Source organism: Furipterus horrens, unplaced genomic scaffold, assembly GCF_987537825.1.
Source record: "Furipterus horrens unplaced genomic scaffold, mFurHor1.1.pri manual_scaffold_9, whole genome shotgun sequence".
In the NCBI taxonomy this organism is placed as follows: domain Eukaryota; kingdom Metazoa; phylum Chordata; class Mammalia; order Chiroptera; family Furipteridae; genus Furipterus; species Furipterus horrens.
In genome coordinates, this window is record NW_028327179.1 from 87,511,684 (window position 1) to 87,534,825 (window position 23,142).

The window sequence follows — 23,142 nt, forward strand, 5'->3', positions numbered from 1 at the left end:
ATCCATTCTGAGGACTTGGCTACCCCTGGCTACTCGTCATCCCCTCCACACTTGCTCTCCTTCCCCTGTTTATCTTAATATCGTTACACTTCATCCTGACCTCTCTCCCCTACTCCCAGACCCCTATCTAGCCAATAACTATGTACCAGTGCTACTTCTAAGCCTCCCTTGGATTTGTCACTACTTTTCATCTACTGCTGCTGTGGTGACTCAGACCTTAATCACTTCCTTAGACCATTAGGAGAACAGTGTGGCTTTCTAATTGGCTTTCTTGGCTTGAGTCCCCTCTTACTCTAGTCCAGCCTTCATCCTGCTGCAAATATTTTATTTTTTAATATGAATGATTATATCTGCCTCCTATTTAAGAATATCTTATAATTTTTTACTGTCTTCAGTATAAAGTCCAAATTCTTTACCTATAAATCAAGGTTCTTTTTGATATAGTCACAACTTACCTTGTCAGTCATTTTTAGCCCAGACCAGATGTTCTACTTTTCTGTGAATACAGTTGGCCTTTTCATATCTTTTCTCATTTTATTCCCTAAGAATCTTCTCCCCTTGGCCAACTCATTTCCTCCTTCAGTGCCCAGTCCAAATTGGTGAACCCTTTTCTGCTTCCAAGTCAGACTTAGGGCAAGAGATTTGGTATTTAAAGCAATGGACTAAATGGGCAATTGTAGATTACCATGCCCAGAAAGCCCATTAGAACGCCACTGTACTCGTAATGGTGTAAGGGAGGGATTAAGGTCTGAGTCACCACAGCAGCAGTGGATGAAAATTGGTGACAAATCCAACAGAGATTTAGAAGTAGTAGTGATACATAGTTATTGACGAGATAGGGGTCTGGGAGTAGGGGAGAGAGGTCAGGTTAAAGTGTAATGACATTAAGATAAACAGGAGAGCAATATTCTGAGTCAGGAAGAACCAAGCAAAAGAGACTTAGAAGGAACAATCAATGAGGTAGGAGAAAAGCCAGTGTGTTGTGAAGAAGCCAAGTGAGGAAAATGTCTCAACAAGAAGGGAGTGAGCATTGGTGCCCAGAAGCTGCTGAGAGGGCAGTGAGAGGAAGGTGGACAATTGACCATTGCATTTGACATCATAGAGGTCTTTGCAACGGCCACAGGTGTGTTTTCAGTGAAGTAATGGAGGACGCAGGCTGATAGGTTGACTTCAAGAGAGTCAAAATGAGAAAGTTGATATTTGTTGAATGGGTGAAGTAGTGGGATAATTGAAGAAATGGTGCTTTAGAAGGGATTCTGTAATTGGTCAGGAACAAAAATAGAGGAGTTATTTTGAACTTTGAAAATTTTTCAGGTTGAAACCAGGATGCGATTTAGGGATGCAAAGCTTTTCTTAAGAGACAAGGGAATTCAGACTAGGATCCCCAAGGCAGCAGGATTAGTCTGGGGGAAGGTTCTAGATGAGTTCTCTAGTGGTTGCATTTTATCCTGTGACACAGTTCATAAAGGCCTTCATGCAGGACTTCTCAGGGAAGACCTGTCCCTTCAGGGACTTGGGTGGAGGAATTTCAGTGCTTATTTCCAAACACCTGTTGCTAGTGGGGGTGGGGGTGGGGGAGCACTAAGAAGCCTGTAAAGCTGGCTTTCATTATTTTGAATCTGGGGCAGCACCAACTCTGAATGATTGGGAAGAGGTGAACAGAAAAAAATATGACCCGTCCAACACACTGCATTTGAGAATGTTGTATTTGTAACATATCCAGATAAAATTTTTATCCTGAAATAATAACAGAGATGGCTTAAGTGATCACCTATATTTAATAACTAGTTAGGCTGTTCTTACCTCTCCCCCCCTGTAGTATAACAGTAATAAAATGTGAAGAATATAAACGTTGGGTAGACCAGCCCCAAGCTTTGACTTTGTGTTGCTTCCCATGTGACATTCCTCAAATAGAGTTTCAAAAAGCTCATTGGATACGTAACTCCCCTTCTTCCTGGCATGCTCAGACCTAGGTGCACCTTCTCTAAGTCTTCCTCACCCTCTCAGACAGAGACCGACCCCCTCTCTGTGCTCCCCAAATCATTTTCATGTGTGGCTCCATCTCCACACCTACTGCACCAAACTACCATTGTTTACTCTTCTGGGACCCTCACTGAGCTGTGAGTTTCCTGAAGTCAGTGATTTTATCATCTATTTTTATCTTTTGCATCTATAATAGTGTTTGTGCATTTTGGGCACACAGCAATGTTTGTTGAATTGATGCACGAATGCTTGAGAGTGTGAATGAATGAATGAGTGAATGAATGAATGAATACATGAAAAGATCAGAAAATATGTTAAACCCCAAGCATAATGGCTTTACATAGATGCAGAATGTATACATGTGATGGTACATTCTGACTCCAGTTTGAGATGACAAGATCATGACAGCATAATGCTTACGAAGTGTTACACTCAGTTGATAGGTAGTATGTGTGGCACTAGATGGTGAGAACAGGGCTGATTAAACCCAGAGTTGGCTGGTAGGCGTTGATTGCTTCTGATCTAGACTTAGGAGAGAGATTCGATCTGTTGAGCACAAGAACACTTTGGTTTTAGTTATTTCTCTTAAGCAAGGTCTTTTCATTTTAAAATGTAAGGGTAAGATACGCCTTAATAGACATGTTTATCTAAAGCATGGCTTTATTATAAAAAAAGAAAACCAGTAGCTATTACACCTCTAAAATGGAAGTTACATTGAACCCGTTATTTTATTCTCACATGCGTTGGTTTCTTTCCTGCATAATTTGTGAAATGATAATAGCCCTTACTAGTGTTTACATTATAAAAGTGTTGTTACTGTAAATTAGATAGTATAAAACGGGTTATGATGTCTTCTTTTAAATACAAGTAGTATACACAAATGAGGTGTTATTATTTAGTCTTTCCTTTTCGATTTTGTTAAATGAGAACGAGATGAAAACTCCGCGTTAAGCCCTATCCAGCGGCTAAATGATTATTGACTTGACTGAAATGAAAAAAAATAATCTTCAGCTGCAAACTCAGTTTGTGCAGCTTAGCTAGTCTATGCACAAGCCCAAAATATTGTGTTTATCTGTGATGTTTACCGCTATTCTTTATCTCCTCTTTGTGCTCTAATCACAAGCTGAAGACAGTTAAGCCTTTCAATTCAGTCATGGTGTGCATTTTAGAGAACGCAAATATCCTGGAATGATTACAAGTTAGAAATAATGTTTCAACTAATCAAGCCAGGCAGCCGGTTTTGTTATTGATTTTAGAGGCCTTTACTTCTCCCGGTTCTTAGGCGCGGGATAGCTATCGCTGAGTGGCTGCCAAGCTTCTGTGCTCCCCATTAGGACTACCCAAGCTCACGCTTTCCTATCTTCTTGGAATACAGGGTTATGATGGCAGGAGAGGGGTCGTGAAAATAAGGTTTGGGGGATTATTGTGAACATCAGAAACTTTACTTTGTGTCATGAAGGCCTGAGGACTGAGACAGCACAGTGGAAGGATTCAGGGTAACAAAGCTGGTGGGGGTATACGTACCTGTCCAGCATAATTGCACCTGGCCTCTGTGGATGCCTAACAGCTTCAGCCAATTTCTAGTTCTTAGTCCCTGCGCTTAGACTGCCCCTGCTCCTTCTGCTCCTGTAAACCCCTTACAGGGCTCATCCATTATGTCTTGGCTCACCTTCACTCCTTAGGACTAACCTTCAGTGTTGCTTGCAGTTGGGGTCATCTGTTTTCCTCCTGACCCATTTATTTTGGCTTCTGGATTTTGCTCGCAGAGAGCACCCCTGCCCGGATAGGTGCCTGGCCAGCTGTGGGGCCAGCTGCCTGCTCCAGACTGCAAGGTGACCAAACTCCTCTTCCCTGCCTCTGACTGTCCCAATACATGAGCTGTGGCAATAGGTGAGCCAAAATGACAACGTGACAACGGTTTCTGACCAGAGTTTTAGCTGTGAAGATCGTTTCATTCGGTGGGCTGCTCAGGGGTACAGTCACGCAGCACAGTGGGCATACGGTCCAGGAAGCCTGTGTGGGCCTTAGAGATCAAGTGAAGGGGCGAGTGCCGAAGAAGACTTAGGAGGAGAACATGAAAGGCAGATCTAGTTCACTCTGGTTTCAGCCACATCCAGCACCGGTTTGGGGCCAACGGTCTCATACGCAGGCCAGGCTCACCAGGAGCATTGCCGTGTAGTCAATAAAGCTAATGTAAAATGGTGGCCCCATTTTCCCATCATTGGGAAGAAAATCCAGGGATTACATCTTCCACTTTAAAGGCAAATTTTTACAAAGAGTTGTCTGCATTCAGTGGTTCCATTTGTTCAACTTACTGTGACTTGGCTTCTACCTCCAGTGACCCTGCTTTTGCCCAACAGGCCAAATATCTTCCTGGTGCTCACCCCATGGGTACTGCTCAGTTTGTTTCTTACTTGATTTCTTGAGAGCATTTGCCTTTGTTGACCGCAGTCTCCTTGAAACAAACTTTTCCCTTGTTCTCTGTGATACTTCACACTTCTTGTTTCCCTCCTACCCCTCGGCTGCACCTTCTTACTCTCTCTTTTAAGGATCTTTTTTCTGCCCATCCTTTAAGCATTGGTGTTCCTCTGGCTTCTCCCCTGGGCCCCTTTCTCTTCCCTGACATTTACACAGGGTATTTCTTTCACCCCTGTGGATGCTGTTATTGTCTGTTGTGTACGGGTGATTCCTAAACCTGTATTCTTAGACATCTAGTTCAAATTGCCTACTGCTACCCTGTGAATGTTCTCCGGGAACCAAACCCAACACGACCAAGCTGAACTTGCCCTCTTCTCCTCCAAATCTCCTCTATTTTGTATTTGTATTTTTGCTGTCTCAGTAAGTGATGGCATTGTTCACACAGCTGTTCGAGTCAAAAATCCGAGCAGTGGCCTTGACTTCCATCCCTTTAAAACTCAAACATTCAAGCAATCACAAATTTCAGTAGACTCTACCTCCTCTATGATAGGCTTGTAAGGGTATGAATAATTGGTCCCATGAGCAGAGAGTAAATAATAGAGGTAGATTTCACATCTGTCCCTTCTGGGCTTCTTTTCCAGAGTTCCACAGCCAGACTCCCTGAGCCAGGTTTGGGTCACCCCAGCATCCCATCCTCTTCACTTTCCATAAATGATTGGATCCGTAACCCATTCCACAACTGAGAACATGGGGACTGGAATAAGGTAAGTGCTAGCTTTTCTGTTTTTTCCTCTTTTATTTAATCTCCAACTATATACTATCCTTGTAGAGCAATCATTTTAAGATCCTGTCTCTGGAGACTTCATCGGGAGGTGTGCCTGGCTCCCCTTCTGGCCTTGCTGGCCTCGCAGTGTTTGAATATCCCGTGCACGTGAAGAAATGTTGTGAGGTCTCTTGAGGAATTCTGTCCTTTCAATTTTTCTTTTTTATTTCATGACTATTTAAATTTTTCATCATTAACCTCTCAGTTTTTTCCTAATATGACTACACATAGAGAAAAATGAGTTTTGAAAAATCAGAAAGACTTGCCACCCACTCTGGGACACCTTTTAGGTCAGATGCACACTAAGGATGCAAAGCAGGAGCAGTGCAATCAAACTTCAAATAACTCTGTGTTACCCACACTGCCCACAGACAACCCCTCACTCCATCCACGCAATTAACTTTCTATAGTCCTTTACCTGCTTTAGTTTTCCATTAAAAAAAAAAAAAAACTTAGCATTATGAATTTCTTATTTGTTTATTCTTTATTTTTCCAACTAGAATGTAAGGTTCGTGAGGACAGGGATTTTGTTTTGTTTTTTTTACCGCTATCTGCTTAACACTGGGTACATGATAAGCACTCAATAAATATTTGTTGATTAAATAAGTGATGTCTTCTTAAAAATTTTTTAAGAGACTGATGCACATCTAGATCCCTAGGGATTTATGCAAGTCTGGTTTGCAGCCTTGTCCCCTTAATGTTTTATTGATGGTGAAGATGAAAACATTGATGGTATGCTGAACAAATCTAGAGATGACACACAAACTAGAAAGAATAACAAGCAAGTTGGCTGGTACAATCAGAATTCCCCTGCCCTGCAAATCCTGACCAAATATAATAATGAATTACATTTGACAATGTAAAGTCAATAGGGCCAACTATAAAGTACTCAACGATCCCAGAACTCAATTGTAGAGGTAGAGGGTGAGATGGCCTACGATTGCTCACGTAGGGAGCTTTAGTCTCCCGCTGATTATGAGTAGATGATGAATTAACACAGTGTGATATAACTTCCACAAAATCAATCTTGTGGTATCTTAATAGAAATACAGTGTGCAAAAGGGAAAGTTCTCTAGTACTCACTGGTGGTCAGGCCACCTTTGTTCTGTTTCATGAATCCGAATCTTCAGCCTTTAGAGACATTGATAAACAAAAGATTTTTCAAGAAGAATAAAAAGGATAATAAGGGATCTGGTAATCAGTGTCATAGCAGAAATGATTCAGGGAACTCAGGTTGTGTGGGGGGGTGTGAGGAGGAGGGTGAGAGCTAGGGCTCTCCTGCAGAGGAGAGATTCCATTTCTTCTGGGTAATCCCAAATGACAGACCAAGGACTCATGAGTGAAAGATGCAAGCATGTATATTACAAGATGCTAGAATTTTCAACAATGAGACTTTCCCAGCAATCAAATGGACAACTGCTGGAGGTTGTAAGTTCCCTAACCCTGGTGGTATTCAAGCAGAAGCTGGGCATTCATGCCCTACTCGCCGAATACATTTGTGATGGAAGTTCAAACATGGGGGTATTGGGTTGGATTTATCACAATAGCAAGCACATACGAGTGCTTACTATTTGGTAGGTACTGTAATAAGCAATTAATGTGGGTTGCTATTAATACTCACATCAATCCTACTAGCACCATCTTACAGATGAGAAAAGAGAGGTTTAAAGGGGTTGAGTAACTTGTCCAGGGTTTTACTGTACAAAGCAGAGTGAGAATTTGAATTTAGGCAGTCAGATCCCCAACCTTTATTATTCTATAAGGGCTACCACTTCTAAAACACCATTTTGTCCCTACCTTAAAATTCTATTTGAGATAATCAAACCAAGGAACTTATCTACGGATGCCAATGATTTTATTGTAAAAAAGTCTTTCCAATCCAGCATGTGGGAATTAAATTAGCCTGGGGATTTGCCACTTGTGGTGCACTGTATGGAGCCCAGCATAGGACCTGGCACACAATACATACTCAATAATTATTTATTAAGTAAAAAGAATAAGTGGATGCAACCACACAGCTGCATTCAAAATGACAGAATCTCAATATATTGTGGCTGAGGAAAAACAAGCACATTTTTGGGTAGTCTGCTGAGGACACTTAACAGAAAGTGATAATCCATCATTCCTGGCAAAAACCTTGAGAATTCCTGCTCAGTCGTTGGGACAAATATTTATTGAGTACCTGTCCTGTACCAGGTATGTCCAATGTGCTGAAAGTGCAGAGGTGAATCAGAGGGTGCAGTGCTAGTGGGGGAGATGGACAGGTAAGCAAATTTCTATGATATAATATGATGAGTGCTACAACAGGTGTGTGTGTGTGTTATGTGTGTATGTGTATGTTTTTAGTATTATAGAAGCTCAGAGCGGAAAGGAACTACTTCTAGTTGATTGAAAGAGTTATCCAATACTTGATTATATTTTTTAAATGACTGCCACGTACGTTGTATGAGTTTATTCAGTCTCATAAAAGACCATGTGAAGTTCTGATCCCTTTGTGTAGAGAAGAAATAGTCCCGCAGAGGTTAGTTGAATTCCCCAAGGTCATGCAGCTAGTGATAATAATTGCTGACATTTACTGAGTGTTTAGGATACCGGAAGCTCTGTTGCTGTAAGCCCTATTAAGATATTTAATCTTCACAATAATTCTCTGAGGTCGTTATTGATATCATCGCCATTTCATAAATAAGAAAACCAAGGTACAAGATTTAAGTAGCTTGCCTAGAGTCATGTAGCTAGAAAGTGGTTTTAGCAGGCACACATGTACCCACTGCACTAAACTGCCTTTAACTGGTGCCCGGAAGAGCTGGAACTCACACGTGGATTTTGACTCCAAGTTCAGCCTCCTTTCCAGTGACCTTGCTCTTTAGCAATATTGCATCCAAGTGGAAAGAAATGGTGTGTGTGTGGATACAAGGAGCAGTTGCGCACATTAGGCACCCAAGGAAGTACTTGGGAGAGGTACAATAAAATCTAGATTATGCATTAATTGTGTATTCAGGGTTTCTCAGGACAGACAAAATTTGGTCTGTTGTTCACTCAGCAGTCTGGGAACAAGCCACCAACACTTACCCTGCAGCCTTTTAAAATCTAGTTTAAATTTTTCTAAAAGAAGACAAGATGTGAAACACTAAGCATGAAAGAAGTTAAATTCAATACCTTATATATATAAACAAGAACGGGGACATAGAAAAGGAGAAATGAAGCACATAATTGCTTAAATTGTCCCAGCTTTCTCTCCATAATAAAAAATCTCGGATTGAAAAATAGTTCAATCTAATATTATTGTGCCTTAATAATTAAATTGAGTTGGTTCTCTGGCACCTCTGAGAAAGAATTGGTTACTAAAATGAATGGACTAGATTACCCTTCCCTCAGTAATTATGACTTCACTAATGTGGATACGACATATGCGATCAAACCTGCTGCATTTTTAAGATATCCATCTCCCATCATTTTTGGAGATTCAGTAATTTTAAAATCAACTGCAAGCTGGGATTCCTGTGGTAGGTGGAGAGGCAGAAAAGGTCAGTGTTCTTTGACATTCTTTCCTTCAAAGGAGGCGGGTTTTTTTGGTTTTGCTTGGTTTTCCGAGTTTTGTTTTGTCACGTATAGAGACTTAGTAGATTCAACTGATTATCTTGGCCTTTGTGTTTATAGATTTCTGTTTGCTTGGCTTCAGGTCACTTGGAAACATTTGTTTTGATGGTGGCAGGAGAGTTAGTCATGTTTTATTTTTGTTGTTCCTATTTATTTTTAAGATCCTTTAGTTTAAGCCTTCTTCCAAGGTATTGTGTAACTGTATGTTTCCACAAATAAAATATTCCAGTAGTAACTTCAAGCACAACTTTATAGGAATAGTTAATAATTTGATGCCTCGCTGATGCCAATTAGAATTATTTTGTAGCATTAGAAGTTAAAACAAGGGTATGCATTGGAAAATTAAGTTTGAAATTTGTAATCGGACTTAGCCTTTTAACATGCAAAATTTCGGGTTTCTTAGATCAATTATTTTTGAGTTACTGAGCAGCCAAATTCTTATAAACATATTTTTCCTTTTCATCACTGAGTCAACAAAAGCTGGAAAATTCTTTTCTCACATGTTCCATTCTTTAACTCAGCCTGAAGGTAAATTGCTTTTTGAAAACCACATCCCAAACAAACAGTTTTTCATGAAGTTATGAGTAAATGAATAGAGTGGGCTCTATTACCATTTGGGATGTACGTCTAATTAGAACTCTCAGTATTTCAAACATATAATTTACTGAATTTGGGATTTTTTAATTCTTAGCTTTGAGTTCATTGGGATGAAACAAGTGACCCCTAATGGAAATAGGTCAAGAAATCAACTTTCTCAGGTTGACTTTTAGTCTGCTGGTCACCAAATCAAAACACTATGTATTCCCAGGCTTAAAGATATCTGAACTTTCTTAAATGTGTTAAAAAGCAGAAAGCTAGCTCTGCTTTGGGGCTGTGAAGAACCGATTGGCCTGTCTCCTTGGTGCCTCTTGGTCGGTTTCTTCATGGGAAGGGCTCCATCTCAGCTGATTCCATCTTTGCTGCGAGACATGAAGCACGTTGCACTTCCTGTACATCTTAGTGTGTAGCAGAGGCAGAGGACCCTGACTTTACAATGAGACAGATGACTATCAGCCTTTGAGCTGACTGAACGTACTGTCTGGTGCAAAGCTTGTTAGGCACCAAGGACTGCTACAAACGCTCTCAATCCCCAGTGTACGAACACTACAAAGTTGTGACACAAGATTTTGTGGTCAACTACCTTATTGTGTGACCTTGAACAAACAATTTAACCTCTCTCCAAAATAACTATTTCACAGGGTTATTGTTTGTAATAAATAATTGAGATTGTATATGAAAATAGCACAAAACCTAGTACATAGCTGCAAATGCAGATTTAATTTATGTGAAGCATAAAACAATCCATGGAACTCAAATGGGCAAATGGGCCATTTTTTAAATCAGAAAATTTCCCTTCCAAATGAGTAACTACATTTACCAATAACTACATTACCAATATAGTTTTAAAGTCTACATTCAGAACAAAATGTTACTTTAATGATATCTGTTAATATATTTCATAACAAGAGCTGACTATGGTTTCTTTAGGAGAAAATTACATGGGAACAAAGAAGGAAAATTGTATAAATGAAATATCTTTATTTCAAAATAAATGGAGACCGTTATCTGATTAAAGAAGATTCAGATGATGATATAATTATATGCCTATATGGAATTATAACACATACTTGTTTTTATAACTTGGTTTAAAATTTTACTGTTCTTAAAGGACTAATTTTCTATGCTTGAATGACAAATCCTGTAGTACCACTATTAACTATTAATATACTAAAAATACCCATTAATTATCTTTTTCTTTGATTGCATCTACTGTCATGGCTTTACATTTATCTCAGCGATACAAAAGGAGTTATTTAAACGCCTTGTTCTCTCTGCATATTAGAAAGTAGGAGACAAGCATTCACCCGACCTACTTAACTATGAAAAAAGGATTCTCCCAAGTTACCAGGAACTAACACTGTAGTAAAATTACAAGAAAATTGTGTTAAGAACCCTCGTCTCCCTGCAAGTTATTTGACTGAAAACTGAGGTGCTGAATTTCAGCACAAAGGTGACTTTGGAGGAGAAAGTTTGTGCCAAACTGGATCAGTTGTTTTTGTGTTATGTAAGAAGAAGGGAAAAAAATTAACTGTTTACTCCTAAGCCATAATCTCAAGATTATTTTATTACACTAAATGGCAGAATTTCCAAACCTTATGAAATAGTATCTGTACCTACTGAAAACTAAATATAATTAAATAGTAAATAAATTGTCTTGCCCAATTATATTTAAATATACAAAGTAATTTTAATCAGTGTCAGAAATGAATTCTAGTTGAATTGTGGAAATGGTATTATTAAACAGCTAAAAGGGTTTTTTAAAAATAATCTTTTCCTGATTATAAAGAAGGTGATCTTCCTTATATGTAGAATCTAGAAAAACAAAGTAAGTGAATAAACCAAACGAAACAGAAACAGACCCATAGATACAGAGAACAAGCTGATGGTTGCCAGATGGGAGGGGGTGAGGAGATGGGTATAAAACTGTTTTAGTAATGTGAAATATTCAGTCTCTGTTCAAATTTTCAACTACCTCATAAATGTCATAATTTATATTTATAGTTTGTTTGAAGTGGGATTCAAATAAGGTTCATATACAGCACTGAGCTTGGTTGATATGTCTGTTAAACCTTTCCACTGCGATTTACTTGTTGAAGAACCAAGTTGTTTTTACAGTGGAACTTCCCACAGGCTGGATTTTAATCCTTGCATCTCCAGTGTGTAATGAACATGTTCTTCTGTCTTATGTGTTTCTTAAAACTATCTATTGGCTTTATAAGATTAAGACTTTTTTTTTTTTTTATGCAAGACTGCTTCACAGGTAGTTGAGAGTTTTGTCATTGGGGGCAGCATAATGTGAAATAATCTCTTCTTTTATGATGTTGCCTGGATTCATTAGTCTATCAAGGATTGCAAAATAGTGATATTTTAATCCTGTTATTCCTTGAGTTCATTTCTGGCAGGTGCTAATGGTGGCCAAGTAGGTGTTTCATTACTTTGTTTTTGGTTTTTTAATTATCATTTGAATTCATTAATTGAAACATTGTAATTCAATGTCTATTTATTACTCTTATTAATGCTGAAATTATCTCTATTTGGTAGCATCTTCAAATTGGCTCCTGAATTCTTTTGACATGACCCTAATAGTCTTTGATAGCTCTCCTGCTATTTGCTATGATAAGATGGGCTTAAGTACACATAAATATATTACAAAACCATAGGACAGAAACTATAATATCAAAAGACTGGAAACAAACACATATCTATTAATGGGGGGGGGGGTTGAACAAAGTATGGTATGGCCACACAGTGGAGTTCTGTGCAGCTATAAAATGGAATTAAGAATCTTTAGATATACTTCTGTGGGTTAATCGTGAGGATCTATTGCAAGTAAAAAAGCAACTAGGAGAAAAGTAGTCTGGGATGCTATCCTTTATGTAAAAACAGATATAAATATATATATATATTTACATACATTTATATATACACTTATACAGACATATACAGATGTTTATGTATTTGCTTATACTAAAGAACGAACAGAATAATAGTTACCTATAAGAGGCAGAAAGGAAAGAAATGGAAGGGATGGTGATAGAAACTAAACTTCTTTGAATTTCCCTTGTTTTATAGATTTGACTTTAGAATCATGTAAATATTTTACATAATTATAACAAATATTAATTTTAAAATGCAATTCCAATTTTTTAAAAGTCTAATTGTGTATCCAGTTGGTAGCATACAGAGAACTATTTTAAGAAACATTAATTTAACTTACATATTCATAGTGGGATATACCCTAAAAACCCAAAGAACAGCAAAATACTTTTTAACAGTTTTTGATAATATTGATATTGCTAGCTTGGGGAATATGGGATAAGCAAATATTTATTATGGGATAGCCTAATTCTGTCATGCTTGGTGTCCTTGAGAATCAGGATTCTCAGAATGGGAGGAAGAAAATATGAATTAAAAAAAAGAAGAGGTTAGGTAAATACCCTGTAGTTCTAAATTTGAATTAGAAGCTAGTGATATAAACTTTTGAAGCATATGTATGTGTATAGATATATTTCCTAGATCCTCTGTTCTCTAAAAAGACGTAGATATAGTGACTAAGACAGTAGCAATAAGCCCCCTTGGTATCTGCACCATGATCTGGCTGCAGGGGGAAATATGTCCACACACATATACATATATATCATGAATGTATACACATTTAGACCTTGGTCAGGTAGCTCCGTTGGTTAGAGCGTTATTCCAATACACCAAGGCTGCGGGTTTGATCCCTGGTCAGAGCACGTACAAGAACGCATAAGTAAGTGGAACCACAAACCTATGTTTCTCTCTTTCTCTCTAAAATCAATTAAAAATGTAAATACATTTATATATACATATATTTGATATACTATGTGGAACATCAGTTACTTAGACATTCTTCTATTTCTGGCTGTTTAGATTATTTACAAATCTTTACAGTTCTATGTAATACTGCAACAAAGCACTTGTGCACCTATTATTTCTTTAGCACAAATTTCTGTAAGTGGAATTACCTGGCCAGAGGGTAGGGACATATTTAAGCTCTTGATTACTATTGTCAAACGCCTCTAGAAGTTATAACAGGTTACATACCAAGCAGCAGTGTAGGAAAGTGACTGCTTCATCCCATTAATAGTAACAGACATTTTAGACATTTATACTGACATGTTTCTGCCAATATGAACTAAGTCAGGTAAAGTCATTCCTTTTTCTTTTCTTGTTTTCCTCTCCCTGATATTTTTGAAGAGAAACTTTAAAAATTAATAATACCACGTGGAACAAATACACTGAAGTAACATTTTTGTATTTATGTTCTGAACTAATAACTATATATCAACAAAGATTCGAATGGCCTGTCAAGCTAAATACATTACTTATAATTAATGTATGGAATTGCTAATACTTCAGTTGCAAACATATATATCATGAATGTACTAACATATTACCTTTTATAGCTTTTTTGGAAATTTAGTAGCTACTTTTGAAATTCCTGGGGTGGGGGTGGTTAATTATAACCTTCCAGTTGCAGAACTCACTATACGAAACTTTATTTCCCAGATATAGTTTAGAATGGTAACTAACTTGGCAAACATTTCTTACATGTACCTTAAATATCATGAAAGCAAAAAAGAAAGTAGACTATAAATAAAAATCATAGACTCTTAGAACTAAAGAGATTTGAAAGATCATCTGGTCCTGCCTCGTCACTTTATCTTTTGGGAAACTAGTGCAAAATGCAATTTCCCTGAGGTCTAACAGCTGATTTGTGACTGAGTGAGAAAAAATCCAGAATGACTCAATGTAGTGTGCTCTTCCTGTCACTTCTCAGAATTTACAAAAGTTGAAGGCAATATGCAAAAGTTAAAAATAATTGCTGTTAGGGAAATGGGATTTGGAGTGTTTCCCTTTGAAATTCTATTGTTATGTTACCCTTTCAATAAAAACCTATAGAAAATGGATCGACAACTACATTATAAAATCAAATGAAAGAGCACTTCTATTATTTGAAAGCTAGAAATAAATTATTTTAATAGGAGGGATTTACAGCAATCAAAATATATAGCATCTAAATGTCACACACACACACACACACACACACACACACACATTATTGCAAGCACTTTACTGGCATTATCTCATTGAATTCAACAATAATCTCAAACACACAGAGATTATGTGACTTGCCCCAGGTCATCTCATGCGTGTCAATCAGGATTGAACCTAGGCGTCATAGACAGTGGTTTCTTTTGAAGTTTCAAGCCTCAGTGGTAAATTTCATTGCCACTGATGGTTGCTATGATTATCTGACCCTTCCCAGATCTCTCTCTCTACAAGGTCAAAGTTTCCACCTTATAAATCCATTCATTTGAAAGATACGATACAATTCCTTAGAGCAAAAAGTTTTAGAGACAGTTCTTCGAAACCCCTTCTCTGCCATTTGCTCAGTGACTCTTCATTCCTTGTCTATAACATGGGTTTGATAATAGCTATCGCATTAGATTATGGGAGGATTAAGTAAGATAAATTGTATCCATGTTTAGTAAATATTCAGTAAACAATAACTGCTGTCATCATCCTTATTATTATCATTATCAATAATACCACCGTTTTTCTTTCTTTCCTATTGGCCCTTCTTTAAAGGCAAAAACTTGTAGAAGGGGGAATACATTATCTAAGGAGCTAGTGACTCAGCAGCTGGTCTCCTGACAGGAGAGAGCAGAGAGGTAGGAAAGCATGGGGAAGGAAAGGGGGATAACTGAAAAGAAAGGTGGGGGACCCCAAGACAACTTAGAGCTGAGTTTTACTCCAAACAAGTTGGGATAGATTTGCAGAAGAATTCACTTGAAGTCCAGTGCTCTCATCGGGGATCCTGTCATCTTTATCAGGTTTCCAGAGGGTCTGTTAGGGAATGAGGAAGGCCCCTTGTGTCCAGGGAGGCTGTGGACACAGATCATCTGTTCCTGCCCAAGGACTCCCAGGCACCGAGGCCACCTGCCTGTCCATGCTGCAGTGGTGGAAGTGGGCAAACAGCCCTGTGCAAACACTTCTGTTTACTGTGCCTGGAAATAGGCTCTTTGCCATGGAAAAATTTCTCATTGTACCCATAGGTACAGGACACACATTGCACAATAGAAAAGCAGTCTTATTACGACTCCTTGCTAACCCGCGTACACATTGTGCTTCAAGCCTGGGGCTGTGTGCCATTTCTAAGGAGTCATTCCACTTTTTCTCAAAGGTAAGGCCTAAAGGCGGCCTTTCTTCTAGACTCCTCCTCTGGTGGCGGATACCTGAAGTCTTACTATTTTGTGCTCCCAGCTGCTCCCTCAGGTTCATGTACTCTTTTATTTTCATTATTTTATTTCTCATTTTTCCTTCTTGTGAAAAGAACTTAAGCACATGGTAAAATATAAAATGGTGCAAAAGTGTATTTAGTGAAAGATGCAGCTCACTTCCGTGTCAGTCCCCAGTGCCACTGGGTCCCAGAAATAACCACTGTTCACTCAGAAAACATAGCGGGTTACCTTCTCTGTGACAACCACTGTCCTAGGTGCTTAGGGTTGAGTAGCAACCCGATAAGATCCCTGCCTTCTGGTTGGAGCTGTTGACTCACAAACCAGATACATAAAAGCAAATGATCACCTAGTATACGAAAAAGTGATAAATGCTACCAACAGAAATAAACCAGAAAGGGGTAGGGTAGGGTAGAATAATCAGGGTTGCTGAGGCGAAAACTGAACAAAGTACTGAAGGAAGAAAAGAGAGGAGCTATAATGGGAAAAGAATGTTCTAGAAAGAGGGAAAGCACGTTCAAGCAAGGCTGGCATGCTGGGGAACAGGGTTTTAATTATTGATTTATTTTTATTTAGAAAATACTTATTAAGTATCTACTACAGGCCAAGCATTCTTCTGAGTGCTTTATATTGTATATGTTAACATTCTTAATTTTTGCAATAAGCCCAGGCACTCTTATCATCCCCTTTATTAAGGGAAACTGAGGCACGGAAGAATTAGGTAGTTGTTTGAAGTCACAAAACTAGTGAGTAGCGAGACCCTGACTTGAACGTAGGCTGTCTGGCTATGTCTGGCCCATCCCTTGACTGCGGCGCTTTGCTGCCACACAGTAGGCAGGTGGCCCTGGAGAGGTGTGGGGCCACCCTGAGGGTGAGATGGGCATGCTGGGAGACAGTTACAAAGGAATGACAGGGACATTCTTTCAGAAAATTCTGGCACATTTACATGCATTTGTTTTTGGATATGTGTACATGCATGTGTGTCCGTGAGGTACGTGCCCTCTTACTGGTTAATATGTTTAATGTTAGAATGTAAAATAATTTTAATTTATGGGAAGGAAATACTTGATTTATGTACACTTTGGTGAAAGATGCTATCCTATCAAATAATATTTTTGGCATGGGTGATCTATTTTTAAAGTCTTACAAATAATTCCCTATCCAGGAGCTCTGGCAGTACTTGTGTATCTGACTATGCTTCCCTAGGACAACAAATCAACTTTTAAAAATTTAATTTAATTTAATTTTATTATTATATTTTTAATCCTCACCTGAGGATATGTTCATTGTTTTTAGGGAGAGAGAGAGAAACATCCACATGAGAGAAACTTTGATCTGTCGCCTCTCATATACACCCCGATCAGGAATCGAACCTGCAACCCAGGTATGTGCCCTGACCTGAGATTGAACCCGCAACCTTTTGGTGTACAGGACGACACTCCAACCAACTGAGCCACAGATCAACTGTTTAACAGAACAACTCAGCCCTGGCCGGGTAGTTCCGTTTTCATCCTGATATGCCAAAGTTGAGGGTTTGATCCCCATTTAGGGCTCATACAAGAATCAACTGATGAATGCATAAATAAATGAAACAACAAATTGATCTCCCCCCCTATTAAACACAACTCAATAGTGTTCAGTATATTCACAATATCGTACAATCATTGTCATTATCTAATCCCAGAACGTTTCCATCCCCTCAGAACAAAGCTCCATTCCTGTCAGCAAATACTCTCAACTCTCCCCTCCACCTAGTGCCTGGAAACACAAATCTATTTCCTGTCCCTATGGATTTGCCCATTATGGACAGTTCATATAAACAAAATCATGCAACATGTGGCCTTTTGTGACTGGCTTCTTTCCCTTAGCATAATGTTTTCAAGGTTTATCATGGTTGTAGTATGTACCAGCCCTTCATTCTTTTCTATGACTGAATGACATTCCATTGTATGGGTAGATCACATCTGTTTGTCCATTCATCAGCTGATGGACATTTGTGCTGTTTCCACTTCTTGACTGTTATAGATGCTGCTGCTGTGTATATTCATGGACAAGTTTTTGTGTGAACATATGGTTTACAATTCTCTTGGGTATACTTAGTGGCATTGCTGGGTCTTATGGTTAACTCTGTTTAACGTATCAAATCATCCTTTGAGCACAATGTATTGTATAGCATCTTGCCGCTTATAAGGGGAAAAACGTAGGAGCCAGCAGTTACGGAAGCAAATGCCCTATCCTGTAGTACGTATGAGAAGGTGGCAGATTAGTGGCAGTGCCTACTTCTTGGGGTTTAATGTGTCATTGGCACTCCAGGGATATTTTCTCTATGAAGATCTCACTTTGGGGGGTCCCCACCACAGGATACATGGAGAGTGATCATGAGGAAGTGGCCCTTGAAATAACTGGAGGACTCAGGCTTGAGCAGGTACACTGAAGAGCAACTATAGACAAAGCCAGTCTAGAGAAGAGAAGACTGAGATGATTATGCAATTCTCTAAGAATAATGTTAATGATAATAACAGAATCCCTAACTTTTTAGGTTTCACTACCTGCCAGTATAATGAGTGGCTAAATGCTTTACAGCTTTTTTCTAGACTTTCACTCACCAATATGGTAACCACTGGCCATGTGTGCTTGAAATATGGTTAGTGTGACTTGAGATAAACCATGAGTGTAAAATACACATTGGATTTCAAAGACTTAGTACCAAAAAAATAATGTAATCTGTCTCACTAATATTTTTACATGTTGAAATTATATTTTGGGTTGTGTAAAATATATTATTAAAATTAATTTTACCTGTTTCTTTTTACCTTCCTTTATGGGGCTACTAGAAAATTTTAAATTACCTATGTGATTCACATTTGTAATTTGTATTATATATTTCTATTGGACAGCACTTGTTCTAGACTATTCTTCACAGTAATTTGATCAGCTTGGTGGTATTACCCTTCCCACATTATGAGTGAGAAAATTGAGGCTTAGAGAACCTAAGTATATGGTCTGTGATCATACATCTGTGGCTTAAGAACAAATCTGTCTGTCTCCAAACCCTAATTCTTACCCATTACTCTGTGCTGTCTTCCCATAGTCCAGAAACACAACCCATGTGATAGAGAAATGGTTATGATCATTAGCTATGGCTAAAAGCTGTTTCATGTGTCCATTGTAAGGAATAAGAAAAATTGTCCACATCATTCTGTAAGGTAGAATTTAGGTTGTATTTGGGAAAAATTGCCTATGGGAAAGTTTCTTAAATACTAAGTCTTTGTAATGGTTTGGGGCTTACTTGCCAAGGATAGCAGTTTGATGGAACTACTTTAGAGGCTACTTTCATTTCTATGATCCTATATTACAATTCATGTCATAGTCACAGGCCAGTTACTGCTGTAACACTCAGAATGAGATAGAGTGGACTGAAATGAATTAGAGCTTCAGTTTTGTCCTTTTTTCCCTGTAAAATGTAACACTTTAATTTCATCCCATTTCATTTGAATTTGTAAAAAACCGCAAAGGGACATTCTTCATAGCAATGCTGCCCTCGTCTAAGTTGTAATGGAGAGAAGGCAAGACTGTACAGGAGAGAAAGAGTCTTTCTGTTTCCTTTCTTCCCCTACTACCTCAAACCACTTTCCAAAATATGAGGTCTGTCCAGAAGAAGTCCAACCATTGTTAATATAATGAGAATGCTTTGCACGACACTGATGTAACCTGGCGGCCAAGGAGAGTGGACTGGGATGCACATGTGTGAACAATGATGACTTCACTGTACTAGTCAGTGGGGGTAGTAGATGTCATTGAGTGAGCATGTGTACTGTGTGGCCATCACATTCAAAATGACTGAATGAGTAGAGCAATGAATCTGCATCAAATTTTGCATTAGGATTGAACATTCCTCTACAGAAACTATTCAGATGATTCGGAAGGCCACAGCTAGGGGCAGCTGGTGATTGGCAGCTTCAGCACAACAACACAACCACTCATGCACCACGCCTCATACAGAGTTTTTTGGCAAAACACCAAATCACCCAGATGACTCAGCCCCCCTACAGCCCAGATTTGGCGCCCTGCGACTTCTGGCTTTTCCCAAAACTAAAATCACCCTTGAAAGGGAAGAGATTTCAGACTGTTGATGAGACTCAGGGAAATATGACAGGGCAGCTGATGATGACTGGGGGAACTGTGTGAGGTCCCAAGGTGCCTACTTTGCAGGAGACTGAGGCATCATTGTCCTTTGTACAATGTTTCTTGTATCTTCTTCAATAAATGTCTCTATTTTTCATATTACATGGATGGATACTTTCTAGACAGACCTTGGTATATATTTTAACACAGTCATGTCCTCCTTTTTATACGGTGTCAGTGACACCCATCACTCACAAAGGATTCTTGTATGTACATATTAATGTTATTACTATATTTTAGTAACTAAAATTACTATATTTTAGATTACTATCACTTAATTTGATCCTCATTTTACATATACTTATGTATAACATGTATTATGAGTATAATTTAACTTCAAATACCAAAGGAAAAGCCCAGTTTAGAACACTAGTGCCTTGAGCTATTTTTCCAAATGGGGAGAATAGGGATAACTGGGAATTATGCCTCAGGGTCTCATCCTAGATGTTTAAAGCCTCTCATATTCTGAGAGGCTAGAAATGTTGCTGACAGCTGTTAAGCAAAATCGCACACACAATTTTTTATCTGTTTTTCCCTCCAGACTCCCAATTTACAGACTACCAAGAAATGTGGCAATTTGACTCTTAAAAGAGGAGTACAGCTCAAAAATCAAACTCTAGGCAGCTAAAAAGTGTTTTGATGTGTATGTGCTATGTTTTTTAATTTTTATTTTTAAATTCAGAGTCAAAATTTTAGTGCCTCTAAATTAGTTTCATTTTGGTTTACATAGCTACATGGGGAATAAATTTCAGCATTTGTTTTCTGTTTAGTCATCCTTCCTTAAAATTCCTTCACAGTTTCAAATGTACTTCAGATGCAATAATAATGAACCAGAGAAAGAAGTCAGAAAGATAGGATGAGATTGGGAAAGGTAGATGGAGTTGGGATTCAGATGACCTGAACTCTAGTTGTATTTCAATGAATTAGCAACAAGGTCTTGGGGAATTTAAGTACCACAGACATTCATTGGACGCCTATTATCTTCAAGACATTGTAATAAATGCTATAGAATAAAGTGTGGCTCCTCAGGGAACTTATCACTTGGAAGGAAAGAAAGCATATTCACAAAACTACATTATAATGTGGCACAGAATGTGTAAGTGATGAAATAGAATTTATGGGAGAACAAAAGGAAATGAGCGAAATTCCAGCCCAGGAGATTGGGCATGATTTTGTGAAGGAGGTGATGTTTGGGGTGGTCCTAGAAGTAGGGGTAGGATTTCTGGGTGGGGCTAGAAGGAAAGGGACAGGGAAGGGGAGACAATGTAAGCAAAGGTGAACAGTAAGACAGAGCAGAGCTAGTTCAGGAAACTTGTTAGACAGGAAGGCGCAGTTAATTCTGAATAAAAATAGGAGATAAGTTTTGACCCTCAGATTAGAATCAAATTGTGGTAGAGCTTGAATTTCATTCTGAGGAATTTGGACCTTATTGGTGAACGGGAGGCAGCCAAGTTAAAAAGCAGAATGATCGGCTCTTTAGGATGGTTTCTGACAGCTCTGAGTGGTGAGCAGAAAGACTGAAGGTTGGAAGATCAGCTACAAAATGCTATGGTAGGGTTCTGGCGATGGGAATGGGTAGAGAAAGCAGACACAGGGTACATTTTGGAGGAAGAATTGACAGGCCTTGGTGACAACTGGTTTTAAGTGCAAAAGATGACAGATTTTGAGCATTGATGAGTCAGAGACTAGAGATTCTGAGAATAGAGAAGGTTTGCTGGGTGAGATGCCGAGTTTGGTTTGGGGCATATTAGCCTATTCTGAACACATCAGCCAGTCGTATGAAACACAAGTCAATTTCTAACTTCCCTCTTTCCAAAACCCTTTAATGTCTTCCCATCCTATTCAAAATAAAAGGAAAATCCTGACAGTGGCTGATAAAGCCTTACATATCCCAGCTGCTTTCTTTTACTTTGATCTCATCTCCTGCCTTGTCCCCTTCTTAAAGGACAGGAGCCACACTGGCCTGCTTGCTATTCCTCCAAGACCACCCTACATGAATCTGCCTTAGTCCCTTTCTTGGTGTTTTCTCTCTGCCAGAAGCCCTCTTTTTGCAGACAGTTCTCATCTCTTCCTCCCTAACTTCCATCAGCTCTTACTCAAATGCCACCTTTTTAGAAAGGCCTTTCCTGATCATCCTATATAAAGTGGCAGCTACCAAACCGCCCCCCCATCACTTTCTCCTCTTCCCACTTTGCTCTTCATCATTGTGCTTAGCACTATCTGACATACTATGTATTTACTTGCTTATTATCATGGCCCAGCAATGAAAGCTGTAAAAAAAACAATTAATAATGTAATAATTCAATGTTTTCAAGGGTGCAATGAGGTTTGTTCCTCTCACACGCCATTATTGGGACTGTACATTGATATAATGCCTTTGAAAAGCAATTTGGCAGTGAACACAAAGAGTCATAAAATGTTGATGTCCTGGAACATTTAATGTTTTGAAAATTCTGAAAATCAATTCTGAGAAGATAATCTAAAAGATGGAAAAGAAGATATGCAGGAAAATATATATTGATACAATATTTATACTATTAAAAAGAAAGATTCTAAACATCTAACAATATAAGGAGATAAATTAAATAAATTACTGTTCATATACTTAATGATGCGTTATTCATTGTTATAAGGGTAGTTATGAAAAGCTAGTTAGCAGCATGGAAAATACTTATGAGACAATGTTCCATTTAAAAGCACAAGCTTGACAATTGTGTACAGTATAATTTTTGTTATCTTTAAATATACACATGAAAAAGATGAGGAGGAAATTAACCCAAATGCTAATATTAAATTCTTTAGGCTAATGGCATCATAGGTGGCTTATTTTTTCTAAATCTTTTCAATTTTCTATATTTGGTTTATATCCTTTTTGTAATGTGGTTATATAATTTTTAAAATAATATATATTTTTTAATATTCAGAAGAATCTGCTTCTACAACACAACTCACCTCCTGGACTGCATTGTCAGGTATCAATCGGAAGTGTGTTTCCAGGCCAGTGGAACCTGCGTTTAGGACCGAGGGCCACCGATACCAATGGCTGGCCCTGCAGCTCATTAGTCCCTCAAGTCTCAGCTCCCCCACCTCCTCATTCCTGACTTCTTCTCCACTTGCCTCTATAATTTTAGGCTGTGTCCTCCTGATTATGATGGTCACAGTCATGAAACAACAAAGGCCAAAAGAGCACAACTTGCCCTGTGCACCTTGACAGTGTTTATATGTCTGTATTGAGGCTAAGCCACCTTATCCATGTCCCTCCCTTTCCAG

General features: G+C 38.5%; 1 long non-coding RNA gene across 5 annotated transcripts in view; it reads left to right on the plus strand.

Annotated features, from left to right (window-relative positions):
- LOC150002137 (uncharacterized) overlaps positions 1–23,142 on the plus strand; it is a 153,064-nt gene that overhangs the window by 16,103 nt on the left and 113,819 nt on the right. For 4 of the 5 annotated variants that reach the window (XR_016513142.1, XR_016513143.1, XR_016513146.1 and 1 more), the window contains exons 2-3: positions 5,043–5,165; positions 7,421–7,488. This is a non-coding gene — a long non-coding RNA (uncharacterized LOC150002137). The remainder of the gene's footprint in view (positions 1–5,042; positions 5,166–7,420; positions 7,489–23,142) is intronic. The other variant, XR_016513145.1, reaches the window with a different exon arrangement.